The sequence below is a fragment of the Crassostrea angulata genome, chromosome 10 (assembly GCF_025612915.1).
Source record: "Crassostrea angulata isolate pt1a10 chromosome 10, ASM2561291v2, whole genome shotgun sequence".
Taxonomy (NCBI): domain Eukaryota; kingdom Metazoa; phylum Mollusca; class Bivalvia; order Ostreida; family Ostreidae; genus Magallana; species Magallana angulata.
In genome coordinates, this window is record NC_069120.1 from 44,887,290 (window position 1) to 44,901,468 (window position 14,179).

General features: G+C 32.2%; 1 protein-coding gene and 1 long non-coding RNA gene across 2 annotated transcripts in view; both read left to right on the plus strand.

Annotated features, from left to right (window-relative positions):
• Window positions 1-14,179, plus strand: part of LOC128168375 (uncharacterized) — a 73,477-nt gene that overhangs the window by 23,782 nt on the left and 35,516 nt on the right. The gene's annotated exons all lie outside the window — the stretch shown is intronic.
• Window positions 3,360-4,814, plus strand: LOC128168377 (uncharacterized). The gene is made up of 3 exons (XR_008241330.1): window positions 3,360-3,435; window positions 3,570-3,649; window positions 4,326-4,814. It is a non-coding gene; the product is annotated as an uncharacterized LOC128168377 (long non-coding RNA).

A 14,179-nucleotide genomic window follows, 5' to 3' on the forward strand; every position in this document is an offset into this window, starting at 1 on the left:
AAGCAACTGAGTCTGAACCTCTCTAAAAAATTAAAGAGTTTGAGTGCCAAGAATAGTTCACGGTCTAAATGTCAATGACTCGAGGTCAAGGAACCTCTTTCAATGGAAACGCCTGCCTGAAAGCTCATAAACCTTCGCGACACGACAGCACTGCTCATTTTAAATCACATTGACCTTTATGAGTTTGAGGAAAGGTCAAAGGTAGAACTGCTTGAAGAAGAATATGGATCCTTTAGGTGTAAATTCATTGAGAAATCCTTTCAAGAGAACTGAAGATATTCTTAAAAGTTCCGAGTCAATCTCTCCTATGGTTTCCAAAAAATAGTTCTAACAAGCATTACAGACAACAAAAGCAAAAGCTCTTTAAGTATTTAAAGGTAGAGGCTGAAAGGCTATTGTTTGAAATTTCTAAATATATAAGACCTCTTTCATCCTTTTTCTTTCTGAAACATTTTATAGACAGAAAATGTGTAAACTCAAAAATACACACATCTTTAAATCTCCTTTGACTTTGACCTTTATAATTTTTTGATGGATTATCAATAATGCTTCTAATGCAATCAGTTCGAGGTCAAAGTTACATTTTGATTCAAAGTGATATTTCTTTTTGCATAACTCTTGAAGTTTTCAGGGAAACCGATACAAGGGTCATCGCATCCTTTTTATTTTTCGCCTGCAAGATCAGCTAAGTAAGTTAAACAAAGTCGTGTAGAGTTGAAGTCCCTTATTTTATAGTTTTAGAAGGGTATATTTACTGTAACTTTTTGAAATTGATTTAGTCTTTAGTGACAGTCTCGAATGTTAACACTTCAAATTTTCCAAACAACCACTGAGGAAAAACAGACTCGTTGGAATGCTTGTTTCTGAATTGATTTTGTTCTCATAAATATATCGTCTTAATAAATCAGCGCAATAAATCAATGTCAGATTAAACGATTAACATCAGAAAAGACTTTGTTTGGCTCTGTAGCCTAGTAACATTATTTTCTTTCAATCAAATGATAATGCAGGTAATACAGAGGTATATAGTGAGGAACCCGAAGACAAGATATCCTTATAATAACAAAAAACATTACGTTGGTAACAACCAGCAACTCAATTATGCCAATAAGTGTAAGTAGATTTCTACTAAATGAGTAGAATTTTAAATTGGAAAAAATAAGCTTGTCATAAATTAACCAGATAGCAAATTTTAGCATATTTGAAAGATAACTCTTAATTTTATCCCATGGTTGTCAATTTTAAAATTCTCACTAATAAGAATTAAATGATATCCTGCTTAAAATTCCCTAAATACTGCTCTGATCCTATTTACAGGATTAATTAATCAATTTCCATCAAACGCATCAATTTTAAACTGAACGAAAAAGTGTGCAGGAACACAAAATTATCCAATTCGATGTGGCCGCAGTAATTAAAACCCTGAAACAATGTGCTTATTATCCCATCGCGCAACTTGTTGCGTGGGGTATTGAGCATCGCTGCTCTGTGTGTGTGTGTGTGTGTGTGTGTGTGTGTGTGTGTGTGTGTGTGTGTGTGTGTGTCCATTTCAGCCTATTTAGCAAAATTTAAAGAAAACCATCGCATGCATTTGTATCAAACTTCGTACACTTCATAAGAATGTTTAAAGGACAAACCCCAATTATTTTCAAGGAATATACTTTTTAAGATAACATTAAAATTACAACACTAAAAATTTTACGTACGACTTCCGGTTCGTGAAAGTAAACATTTTAAATCAGCAACTTGATATTTTGTTGGATGTAAGCCCTGTAAAGGTAAGAAACAAACATTTTTGAGAAATGGGGAGTTGAAAGGATGTCCAAAGTGAAAAACTGAAACAAGCAGGAGATTGAGTTAACCCTTATTTAATCGAAACAAGTAGCCGTCTGAGCCGAATTTCGGGTATTACGTAGAGAAGAACAGGTTCATAATTCAGAAGAGACTTTGACAAAAATCGTCAACATTATTAACTGGGAATTCATTTCATGTTAATTGCTGAAGATACATACATGTATATGTATGTTACTCTTTTTTAAAATATTGGGATTAAGATTACAAACTGTTAACTCGCATTTTCTCATAGAGCAGGCTATAAATCGCCAGATCTTAGCTACGTTTCCTTTTCAATATGATACTTCAATTTGCCTACACTAATTGTCTACATGCGTAATGTAAGACACTGGATAAAGAGAATTTATTTAACTATATTACGAAAATTTAACACGTTTGTGGTGTGTTTTCCCTAGTAATGGGAGCAGTTGTACAACCACGTAAATGCACCCATCCTCCATTGATACACACAAAGAGTTCATGGGGATAGGAATTTACGAAATATTTTAATTCAAATGGTTTTTAACAAGTTAAATATTTGGTCTCTTCAATTATATGTTTATTTCTGAATAATGCATTTCCCCGCACAATATTTTCATTTCGCGAGAGGATGCTCTGCTTTGCGGTGCCCTTATTAATATGTGAAATATATAACCACCACCAGTCCACAGTCTAGATCCCAGCTAAAAAAACAATCACCACCAGTAGGCAGTTTAATTCCTTCCACAATAGTTTTTTTTTCTTCATAGCACAGAAGACAACTGCCACCAGTAAACCGGCTCATTCTTCTAATTACAAGTCTCCATTCCTCTAATATTTACTGTGGAATCATTAGAATTCACAATGGCTCAGTTTTCGTGGTAATCGTATGTAGCCTTTTCCCGCAAATTTACATCCTCGACAAAAACAAATTTATAAAGAGTCACTTTTTTACTGAAACTAAAAAACTGACGCATCAAGGAAACGACATCCCCACAAACAAGCAAATCATCCACAATCCTCGAAAAGTCCCCCACGACTTTAAATGATTCCATAATAGTCTCTATTTGATCAATCTGATGATAAAATGTTTACATCTAAAATAATTATGCTTTTTGAAGACAATGAGTAAATTGGAATCTTGGTGTTTGAATTGTTCTTCCAACAGGTTGTAAACACTCTCAATGTACTGTTCATTTCTTTCTCAATCTTGTTAAAAAGATTTGGCGTTTTGTTTAAAAAGTTATTTTGCATTGTTTTTATGGTATAAATGTATCGCCATTTCCATCTACAATTAACAACAATCTGAAAGCCCTGAAGTGTATAAACTGACAACTAGGTTCCACGAATAATTGTCACCGACAGTGTCATCTACTAGTATGTTGATGGCAGTTTTGCTTGTAATCTTTAGTCAACCTGTTACAGCAATCAACCTATAACAGCAATCTGTTACGGCAACAAATTGTGGAAATTATATTCAAATTATAACCAAATATATCAATATTAATTTTCAACACGACACTCTTATTAATTACAAAGTGGGCTGTAGTATTACCTAAATTTCTATATAAGACAGGAAGATTAAAGGTATCAATCAGACTGAAAGATACAGGTTCACTGAAGGTGTGTATCCTCTCTCTCTCTCTCTCTCTCTCTCTCTCTCTCTCTCTCTCTCTCTCTTTCTCTCCTGTTTGTATGTCCCTCTGTCTCCCTTTTTCTGTCTCTCGCATAATATTTAATAATTCATTTTTTTGCAGATAAATGATGACTTCCTATTTTATCCTGACAAAGTTATTCCTTTGTTTGGCAATAATTTTTCAAGAAACAAATGCAAGTGGTATGTAAAAATCTTCAAAACATATTATTAAAACTATTTCAAAGTGGTATTTTTCTAATCTGCTTTCATATTCTTAGATCTATTGTTTCGCTCTGTGCTTAACAATTAGGTTTTATACGTTGTTAGGTGTCCACCAATTACGTATTTTATATCGTATGAATTGTTCTCTGACACCAATATATTTTCATTTGAATATATGGTATACCATTTTGGACGTACAGTACCAATCAGACCCAGCCTAACACCAGAATAAACCCCACTAAACCCCGGGTTTACTTTTGGGGTGCACAGAAGGGTTACTCTGGGTTTACTTTCTGAAAATTTGGGTCCACTTGGGATTTAATGTACGCACTGACAGTGTGAATTAGACCCATCTTTTATCTTACCACCTTATTGCCTGCAATTCCTACCCCATGTATATTCCAAATACACTTTAAGCGTCTGCTTTAAGGGGTACACTTCTGACTGGGTTACTTTCCGTGTCCGCTCTGGGTTTACGTAGGGTTTAGTTTGTGTTTTCTCTGGGTTTACTCTGGGTCCATTCTAGTAAATCCGGACTAAACCCAGAATAAACCTAGAAAGTAAACCCAGGGTTTAGTTGAGGTTTACTTTCTGCTAGGTTAGATCTGATCGGTACTCTATTTTTGTATTACTTTATTATATTGTTTTCTTTTAGATGAATCAATTGTTGCCTTCCATGCGTACGTATCAAATAATCTGATCTTACCTAGAAACATGCCTGTCAACGTTGTCTATGACAAATTATTTTTCAACTACGGACACGCGTACAATCCTCACAGCGGCTTCTTCACAGCGCCATCTGCCGGGCTTTATGTTTTCTCTTGGTCAAGCGTTGTTAGATCTGGGAAACTATTTGACGCAGAAATTTTAGTTAATGGACATCGGAAAGGATTGGGCAATTGCAACAATGAACATAGTCGTGGGTATGAAAACTGCGCAAACACGCTTCCCTTGGTCTTAAACACAAGAGATACAGTCAATATTCGAACAACGAACGCAAATAGTCTTGAAAGACTTTGGTCATCTTTTAAAGGATGGAAAGTTTAATTACATAATTAAACATATTTGGATTTGTTCTCTTTATCTTGTTAAAATTTCTAATTATGCATGATAAAGAATATAAAATAAAACAACATGTACTCTTCGTTTTACTTTTCAATCGTTCCTATTATGATAGCTTGTTGATGTGATCTAGGTGTTTGTCCCCACAACTAGAAGAACCAACTGCTTAACTCTATATGGTAAAAAAATCTCTCTCTCTAAAATAAGTTTAAGTTATTGCAAGCGTTATTATTCAAGTGACAATACCACAAATACATTTACATGTAGTTGAATTTATAGTACGATTTTACATTACCGCTTAAAATGTTATGGTACTTTTTTTTAAATAATAAAACCAGTATCAAGAGACTATACATTTTGCGCAGTCGTTTAAAATGTTATAGTTAAAATTAAAACCAATCAGATGTTAAAATTCCTTTTCTAAAGTTTTTTAAGGTTGAACATCCTGATTTTTAAGCATTCATAGCAAAAAAATGAAACGTACAAAAACAAGAACCTAATATATACAAAGTCGTCAAAAGAACGGCTGCAAATGGTCATTCATTCCGAACCAAAATTATTAATGAAATGCGTGGGTATGAGCAAGGCGCATAGTATGACGTCTAAAACATTTCAAACTAATGCATAACATTAAAAAAAATCAGAAAAACCGTGAAAGTGGTGTCGGTCCATAACAATACGTTCTTGTATTCTTATTTCTAAGAGGTCATGGTCAAAGGTCAAACGTCAAACGTCTAAAATGTCATGATCACAATGGCTGTGTTTGTAAAATTGATGAAATTCAAAAGGAAATAAGTGGCTTACGGATCATCGGATTGATTTTGGGTCTCTAAGATCCACTAAGTGAGCTAAAGGGATTTGTGAAAATTTGAATTATCTTAGTCTAGTGGATATATTAACCTAAGTTATTGGTTAAGGTATCAAGTCTCATGGCTTATTGTTTTAAATAAATAGCGATTACAAGCATCTCCTTCACCAAGGGCCAGGGGACCTTTGAGACAAATGGTCATTTGGTGTCATAATGTTTGGTGGCGTCGAAGGTGAAAAAATAGCTTCAATATCCCTTATTATAAAATAGAAAAATAAATAAACAAATTTAAAAAATGGAAAAACTAGGTCTTTCCACTACTGATTGATGTTTTTCGCGGATGTATTACTCAGTATGCTCAAAATATTGATTGTGTTATTTCATTGAATTGTACATAATCTCTTATTTATTGCGAGTATACTGTACAGTTGCTCACTCCTTATACACTTGATTGTAAAAGAAAAATTAAATAAATAAACTAATAACATATAAGAATTAAATATAAATTTAAAGTACTATATTTTATCTTTCATAAACGAATAAGGTGAAAAGCATTTTGTCAAAAAAAATAAACTTTTACGTCTCATTTCCATGAGCACTTTCTATCAGAACCACAAATAGATCGGCTTCTCCTGCAGCCGATAACAAGGGATTTCTCATGCGGTGAATATTTTTTTTTTTAGATTTCTGTAATTACAGAAAAAGTACGTACGAAATTATAAGTGTTCTCATCACAAAAAGATACCATTCGAATGCATGGCATTGACCACCATTGAAAGGTATTTTTAAAAAACGTCACTCTGATGAATTTAAACTTCTAACCCTTCCATGTAACCAACTTTGATACAAAGGTCACAGTTTAAACAATTAAGAAACAGAATCAGAATGTTAGCATAGTTATATCGCATATCACAGCATTCTATTTCCTGAGATTTTCAAATCACTACTAAGTCAAAAAAGTACTGACATTCCCCTTTTTTCTAATAAACTAAGACATTTAATGACAATGTACTGACATTAATGATAAACTTAGAAAAGTACTGATGTTTTTACTGAAGGTACTGAGAAACTTAGAAAAGTACTGACAAACTTAGACAGTACTGATAAACTTATGATATACAGATACATATAAAGCAATGATACAGTCCATGAATGATTTAATGCATATATACAAATGTCGGTAACGTAATATACATATGCATGATTTTAAAACAATGTTTCGGGTTTAAAATTAGAAAAATATCATACACTTTTTTAGATTTTATTTGAAAAATGAAAAATATAAGAGATTAATTAAGTTTTCAATCATATCACTGTACATGTGTCAAATGATGCTCCGAATTTAAAACTCTTCCTTTTCAAGTTTAAAATTCATAGAACTGATAAGTTAAAATTTTCAAATTCTGTTTTCTTTACTTGAAAAACTGGGGAAAAGGTATTAAGGGGTTTTAAAACAACATATTGCATTATTGTTTAGCAGTACGGAGCATTCAGATCTTAGAACGTGTGTGTATATACAAGTACACGTGTGTCTGTTACCTCATTGTTTCCAATCTCGCTACCGTGCACTGCAAATTGTCAAGAAGGGCTGTGTACAGTAGCTATTACATAACCACTGACCTAGTGAAAAAAATGTCAACATCCTCTCCTTTGAAAACTTTAACTTCAATCAACCAGTTGTTAAACATGTGTTCTCAGGTTCTTTGATCAATTGATCTGGTGTAAAATGAAACATTGATGGATAAAAGAATAAATAAAGCGCTTTTATTTAATCTAAATAAGTATGCATTGTAAGATATGAAAATTGATTAGAATGGCATGTTAACTTATTAACAAATCAAATTCTTGGTAAATTATTAGTAGCTTTTAACTTGCTCATACCCACGCATTTCATTAACACGTTTGGTTCCGAATGAATGACCATTTGCAGCCGTTCTTTTGACGTTTGTATATATTAAATTCTTGTTTTTTATGTTTCATTTGTTTGCTATGAATGCTTTAAAATCAGGATGTTTAACTTTTAGAAACTTTAGAAAAAGAATTTTGACATCCGATTAGTTTTAATTTTAACTATAACATTTCAAACGACTGCGCAAAATTTATAGTCTCTTGATACTGGTTTTATTAGTAAAAAAAAAGAAGTACCATTACATTTTAAGCGGTAATGTAAAATCGTACTTTAAAGTCAATTAAATATAAATGTATTTGTGGTATTGTCATTTGAATAATAACGCTGTTTCTCAGTACCGTCAGTAAAAAAGTCCGTACTTTTCTAAGTTTATCAGTAATGCCAGTACATTGTCAGTAAATGTCTAAGTTCACCAGTAGAAAATGGGAATGTTAGAACTTTTTTGACTTAGTAGTGTGATTGATCGCATTTTAAACAATAAAGAATTTACCTTTTATTACAATGCTTGCATAAAAGATAAGATATATCAAACAGAGTCATTGTTATTTAGAGAAGTTATATTTTTTATACATGTGTGTATATCCTCCAGTATAAAACATAGGTAATCACAGATTACAAAGCTCACCGATACGTGGCATCAACTTTTAGAGACCCCATTTATCATATTATATGAAAATCATACTTAATTATCTTGGATATTTATGGATACTGTTTTGACACAATATAGTGTATCAAATCTTAAAAATAGTTTGAAAATCATATGTGAATTAAATACGGTATTGTAAGATATAATGTGTATCAATACAATAGTATAAAATACGATTGCATCCTATGATACTATACAATATATATCATATGATACTATAATACTGTAATATATAATGATACAATATAACATTGTATCATATGATATGGCATTGAATCAAGATTTGAAATCGCATCATATACTTTGATATGGTATTGTTTTGTGTAAAACATAATTGTTTTTATCATAAAATACAATATCATAATTTATAATATATGATACAATATATTATCGTATGATAAATATCATATCACATAAAAAATAACAAAATTGTAAAAAATGATATTACATTGTATGATACAATATGATATTACAGTTTATAATGTTGTATCATATATAATTTATAATATGATTTGTATCATAAGATACAATATAATTTGATACAACTTTGCATTATATTATTGAATATCCTGTGATATCATTTTATAATACAATACCATATTATACATGATCATATCATATGATACAATATAACAATATCATATAATACAATTTCATGTTATATATTAATACTATTATATAATATAAAACCATATCATATCATACAATTTCGTATTATATTATACCATAATAAATATCATGCAATGTCATATCATATGATTCAATATTATGTAGTAAAATATCATATGAAACAATATCATGTATTACAATGATATTTAATACAATCTCTTTTTATATAGTATTGTATCATAATATACAATATGATACGTAACAATATCATGACACGATATACTTTTATAATATAAAAAAATTGATACAATATCATATTGTATCATATAATTTTTTACAATATAATATATGATGAAATATTATACTATATAAAACAATAGTGTTTTAAATCATTCAATACTACATCATAGGAATCATATTATATTATTTCATTACAAACACATCTTTCAAACAAGTTAGCGTGAGGTAGGAGTTTTTTTTAGCACCCTTGATAATAGAGAACAGGCTCTGGATCTGAACATACCTTTGCGCTTCATTTATTTGATAGTCAAATCAACTATGCAAGTTTCAAATATTTCTATTATCTATCAACGATCTGACCTGTTTCAAAAACTAAACCTCATCCAGCATCCGAAGCCTACATATGCATGGCTCAGATTTAGCATTCAAGTCTGTCATGTGCATAAGTATCATAAGATGCACCAACCATCAAGTTTGGTGAAGTTAGGACCAGTAATAACTAAGATATAATTGCTCCAAAAACCTTAACCTCATCCAGTATCCGAAACATAGCTATGGCTAAGATTCAGCATTCAAGCCTGTCAGTTTCATCGGTATTATAAGACGCATCATCCAAACAAGTTTGCAGAAGTTATGACCAGTAATAACTAAGATATATTCATCAGAGGGCACCTGCTCTATAAACTTTAACGAGCTCTAAAAACCATAACCTTATCCAGCATCGGAAACCTTAGGCTCAGATTCAGCAATCAAGCCTGTCAGGTGCATAAGTATCATAAGGCGCACCATTCATGCAAGTTTGGTGAAGTTAGGACCATTCGTAACATAGAAATTGCTATCAAAAGGCACCTGCACCAAAACTTTAACCTGCTCAAAAACCAAAACCTCCTCCAGCATCTGAAATTTATGGCCCAGGTTCAGCATCAAAGTCTTTCAAGTCCATAAATAAGTCCAGATGCATCATCCATGCAAGTTTGATGAAGATAGGACAAGTAATAACTTAGATACAGGATCTCCAACAAAAACCAGGTCCGGATGCCGACGCCGGGGGTATAGCGTAAGTTCCCCCTGCCTTCGTCTCGGTGACCTAAAATTGATACTCCATTGAGGCCCCTAACGTAACCCTGAGGTTCATGGTTTCACAAACTTGAATTAATAACCTAAGGGCTCTTCCACACAAGTTACAACTTTATTAGTCAAATAATGTTTAAGAATAAACTTCTAAAGATATCTTCCTATTCATATCCATGTAATAGTTGTTACCATTGTGGTCCTAACTGACTCCTATAAAAAAAACTGTACTTTCGTATTTTTGGTCTTCCAAAGTAGCCCATCTACACCTCTGCAGATCATGATATAAGAAAATTGAATCTACGGTACCTGCGTACTTGCACTGAAAATTCAACTTTTATTGCTGAATGGTTTTATACGGAAGACCCAATCGTTGCTTTGAGACGAGCTTTGCTCTAGTTATTTTTTTTCGACCAAATTTTGTGCACGCGATTTCTCGGAAACTATCCAAACAATTTCAACCATTTTTTCACAGTTGATTGGAAGTGATCTGAATTCATTTATTTTTTTCAATATTTTTACTGTCACCGTCACTTCCGGAGCTTGATTAAAAAAATTATCAGAGATATGAAAATGAAATTTTATGGATAGGTAGACCATGGTCTAAGGTTGTGCCTATTGTTTTTGTTTTACGCAAGTGGCACCGTTCTTTAGACCTCACTATGGCTCGAAAATTGGGTACAAATTTTTTCCCCTTTTTTCTACAAGATTTCTCAACGATGGCTTGATAGATTTTCTTAAAATTTTCAGAATCTCAAGGATTTAATTTTCATTTTTTCCAAAGTTAATTTCCTGTCGTCCGTTTCCTGTCCCGCAACTGAAAGGTGGTGACATAGATATCTCAAAAATGATTAATACTTGAGCATTCAGAATTTGTGGGATTATAGACCTATAGTTGTAGATGTCTTTCAACTATTTTGTGTTGTTTGTTATAACTTTCGGTCGTCACTGGAAGCACTTCCAAAATTACTATTTTTGGTATTTAATTTATTTCATGTAGAATTGAAATATAATTATTAATCCTTACATATGCCATCAATCCTATGTGAAACAAACAGAAAAAAAATCTTCTTCCGATGAGAAATCTCAAATATTTCAGCTTTTTTTTTAAACAAATGTTTTATTTCCGAGATCTCAGAAACTGCAAGTGATCAAGACACCGGCCCCACCGGAATGGTTAAACGTAATCAAGTTGTTTGAAAGTTTAAATGTTTTTCTTTGACAATTTTAGTAAATTTTATATATAATTAAGTACAGTTGTCTAATGTTCAAGATATGCGTACTTTTGTTTTCACTTAGCATTTCCGTTTGTCCTCTTCCTGTCAAGAGACAAAAAAATTGACTCCAAAAGCTAAAAATGGTGACGATTTAAACAACCAAACTTTGCAGGACGGTAGCCCTAATATTGTATCTGTGTTGACATTATTTTGTTTGATTCGTCGTAACTTCCGGTCGTCAGTGGAAAATACTTCAATTTTTTTTTCTTACTTTATTTATTTTACATTGAATGAATATATTAGTATAAAATTTTCTATATGTTAATTATACAATGATATATAAGCAAACATATTCTAGTTCCGGTGAGATATATCAAATATCTTAGGTAGCTATTCTTTTTACAATCTTTTTACAATCTTGTTACCCGCAACCTTTTCTCTAAGATAACTTCTGTATTTAAATCTTATAAATTTTAGAAGACTATGGTCAAGTTTGAATTGTTGCGTGCTGTCAAAATTTAGTAATTAGTCAAAATTGATGTCATCTCTGAACTTTTCTATAAGGAAATGTGTGCCTTCTGATATTATTTAATGATACGAATAGACTTGGACATTCAAAATAAAAATCAGCTATCAAAGATCAGCGGGAGAATTTATGCAAAAGTGAGCATCTAAATTTTACACCAGATGGTGCTGTTTCAGAGAGACACCGCAATGTAACGTGAAATTATATAACCTTATTTACAGAAATGAACATTACTTCTCTCGACGATGCAATAAATATGCAAGATTCTTATCTTTATGACAAATGAAATTGAATAAAACTTCAACTGCGCTTGCGTAAATTGGAATTCTGGGAAGGAATTAGACAGTCCGTGTTAGAGAAATTCGAAGAAGTTATGAAACTGGTCAGTTTCTCGGTCAAACTGCACATAGATATATTGAAAGATTGTCAATGGGTATCGTCTGTAGCTACGATCCGGAATCCGTATGTACAGTAATACATTGTATGTTCATCGATACACCTTTACCTCCTCACCTACAGCCATACAAATGAGGATGCTACCTTCATGTACACGTGCATGTTATCATAGTTCTGGAAACTATATATCTTGTATTTTAATAGATTGGATATTCACTGTTCACCTAAAATTAGTATTTCACTGGTTGTAGCTAACCTTGTAAGTAAATTAAGTTGCATTACAACCTCATACTACACAACTTCAATGAAAATTTTTTTAATCAATTTTCATATTAGCAATAAAACAAATCCCCAATAACACATGTCTATCTCACTTAAAAGTAACTTTGAGAAGCACATAGATTTTTAGGAGGCAGATATGTCGCTTATATGTTGTCTGTAAGTCAAGTGAAATATCATGGTCTTTCAAAGAAATAAGAAATTTGTCGACACTTGCAGTACTTTGATGATTTCTATGGCGACCGACTGCATTGCATAATGTAGTCGTATTTCATAATTACTAATCTCAAGAAAAAAAATTCTTTGACTTAAAACTTTTAATTATAATATATTGTAAGTTATTTTGTTCATAACTATAGAAGTTTAGCGTGTTCAACAGGTTAATTTATTAGCCACATTCTCAGAATACGATCAAGCACCTTTAATGTGAAGATGATTGACATCCAATAATAGTCTTATTGTTTAACAATTGACCACTGTAAAGAAAACACCCTTCAACTATTACTCAAATGCATAACAATTGATGACCTGGGGCTATATATGTTCTGAGCTGTGTGCACTGAAGCGACAGAAGATTTTTAGTCGCACGTGGCGATTGAATTTATTAACACAGACTGGCCGAATTAAGAAACGGGTGGGAAAGTGAAACACGTTAAGGAGAAATGTTACACATACATTTGTAAGAAGAAGTCATCAATAATGATTTTCGCCATATCTGGATATCATTTCACCAATTTAAAAAAAAATTAAGCCCGAGCACTTGGCAGCCGGGGGAGGGGGGGGGGGGGCGTGCAACGCAGCAATGAGTTCGTTTCCACAATGAACTGAAGAAAAACTACAGAAGTGATTAATATGTGACCGAGAGATTCTAATCTATACTTGTTTAAAAACTCATGTGAATATTCTTTAAAATAATCATAGAATGCCTCAATTCAGGACATTCTTTTATCATGCCAGCATCTACCGCAAAAATGTAACATGGAACTTTGATTATAATTTGATTCGATTTTTAAACTACCTTGTATATGCAATTGTAAAAATCAATGCTTAAACAACTGTTCAAGTAAATTAGATTTCTCTCTTCATCTTAAACCAATATAATAGTTGAAAACATAATAAAATATAGTTGTGCCCTTACAAAATATGAAACATGCACGCGTGATAAGGTACATGTAGAAGAACACGAACCTACCGCGGATCATTTGTCCACTCGCGCCAGATCTCCTCGGCCATATGCCAGGGATGATCATCACTTAAAAGTTTTATATTAGTTTGTGTGTGGGTTTTTTGTTGTTGTTTTTCTGTGGGTTTTTTTTTTTGTTTATTAAAAAACTTATTTTTACAGTTTTAAAAAAATATATTAGACTTACAAACCAACCATTAATTTATGTCTGACGATGTTTCCGATTTGGAGTAATTTTATTAATTTCAAGAACAAACTTTTGATTTACACTCAAATGTTTAATTAAATAAATAAAAGATAGACAAACTTTTATAACATAAAATTAAAACTGTTCTTGTATTTACGGCTATTTAAACTCAAACACGTTCATATACATGTAAGTGTGCGAATCTTGTGTAATAGATAACTGCATAACGCTAGGTAGTGAAGCCGTGGCTGATCTCCTCGGCTGTGGGTGAGGACAGATTTCGTAGAGGTACAACGCACACACACACACAGCTCAGAACCCAGCAAGATTTGAAAAGTTTGCAGTATAATGACTAAACTCTATCAAATTGAAGTTC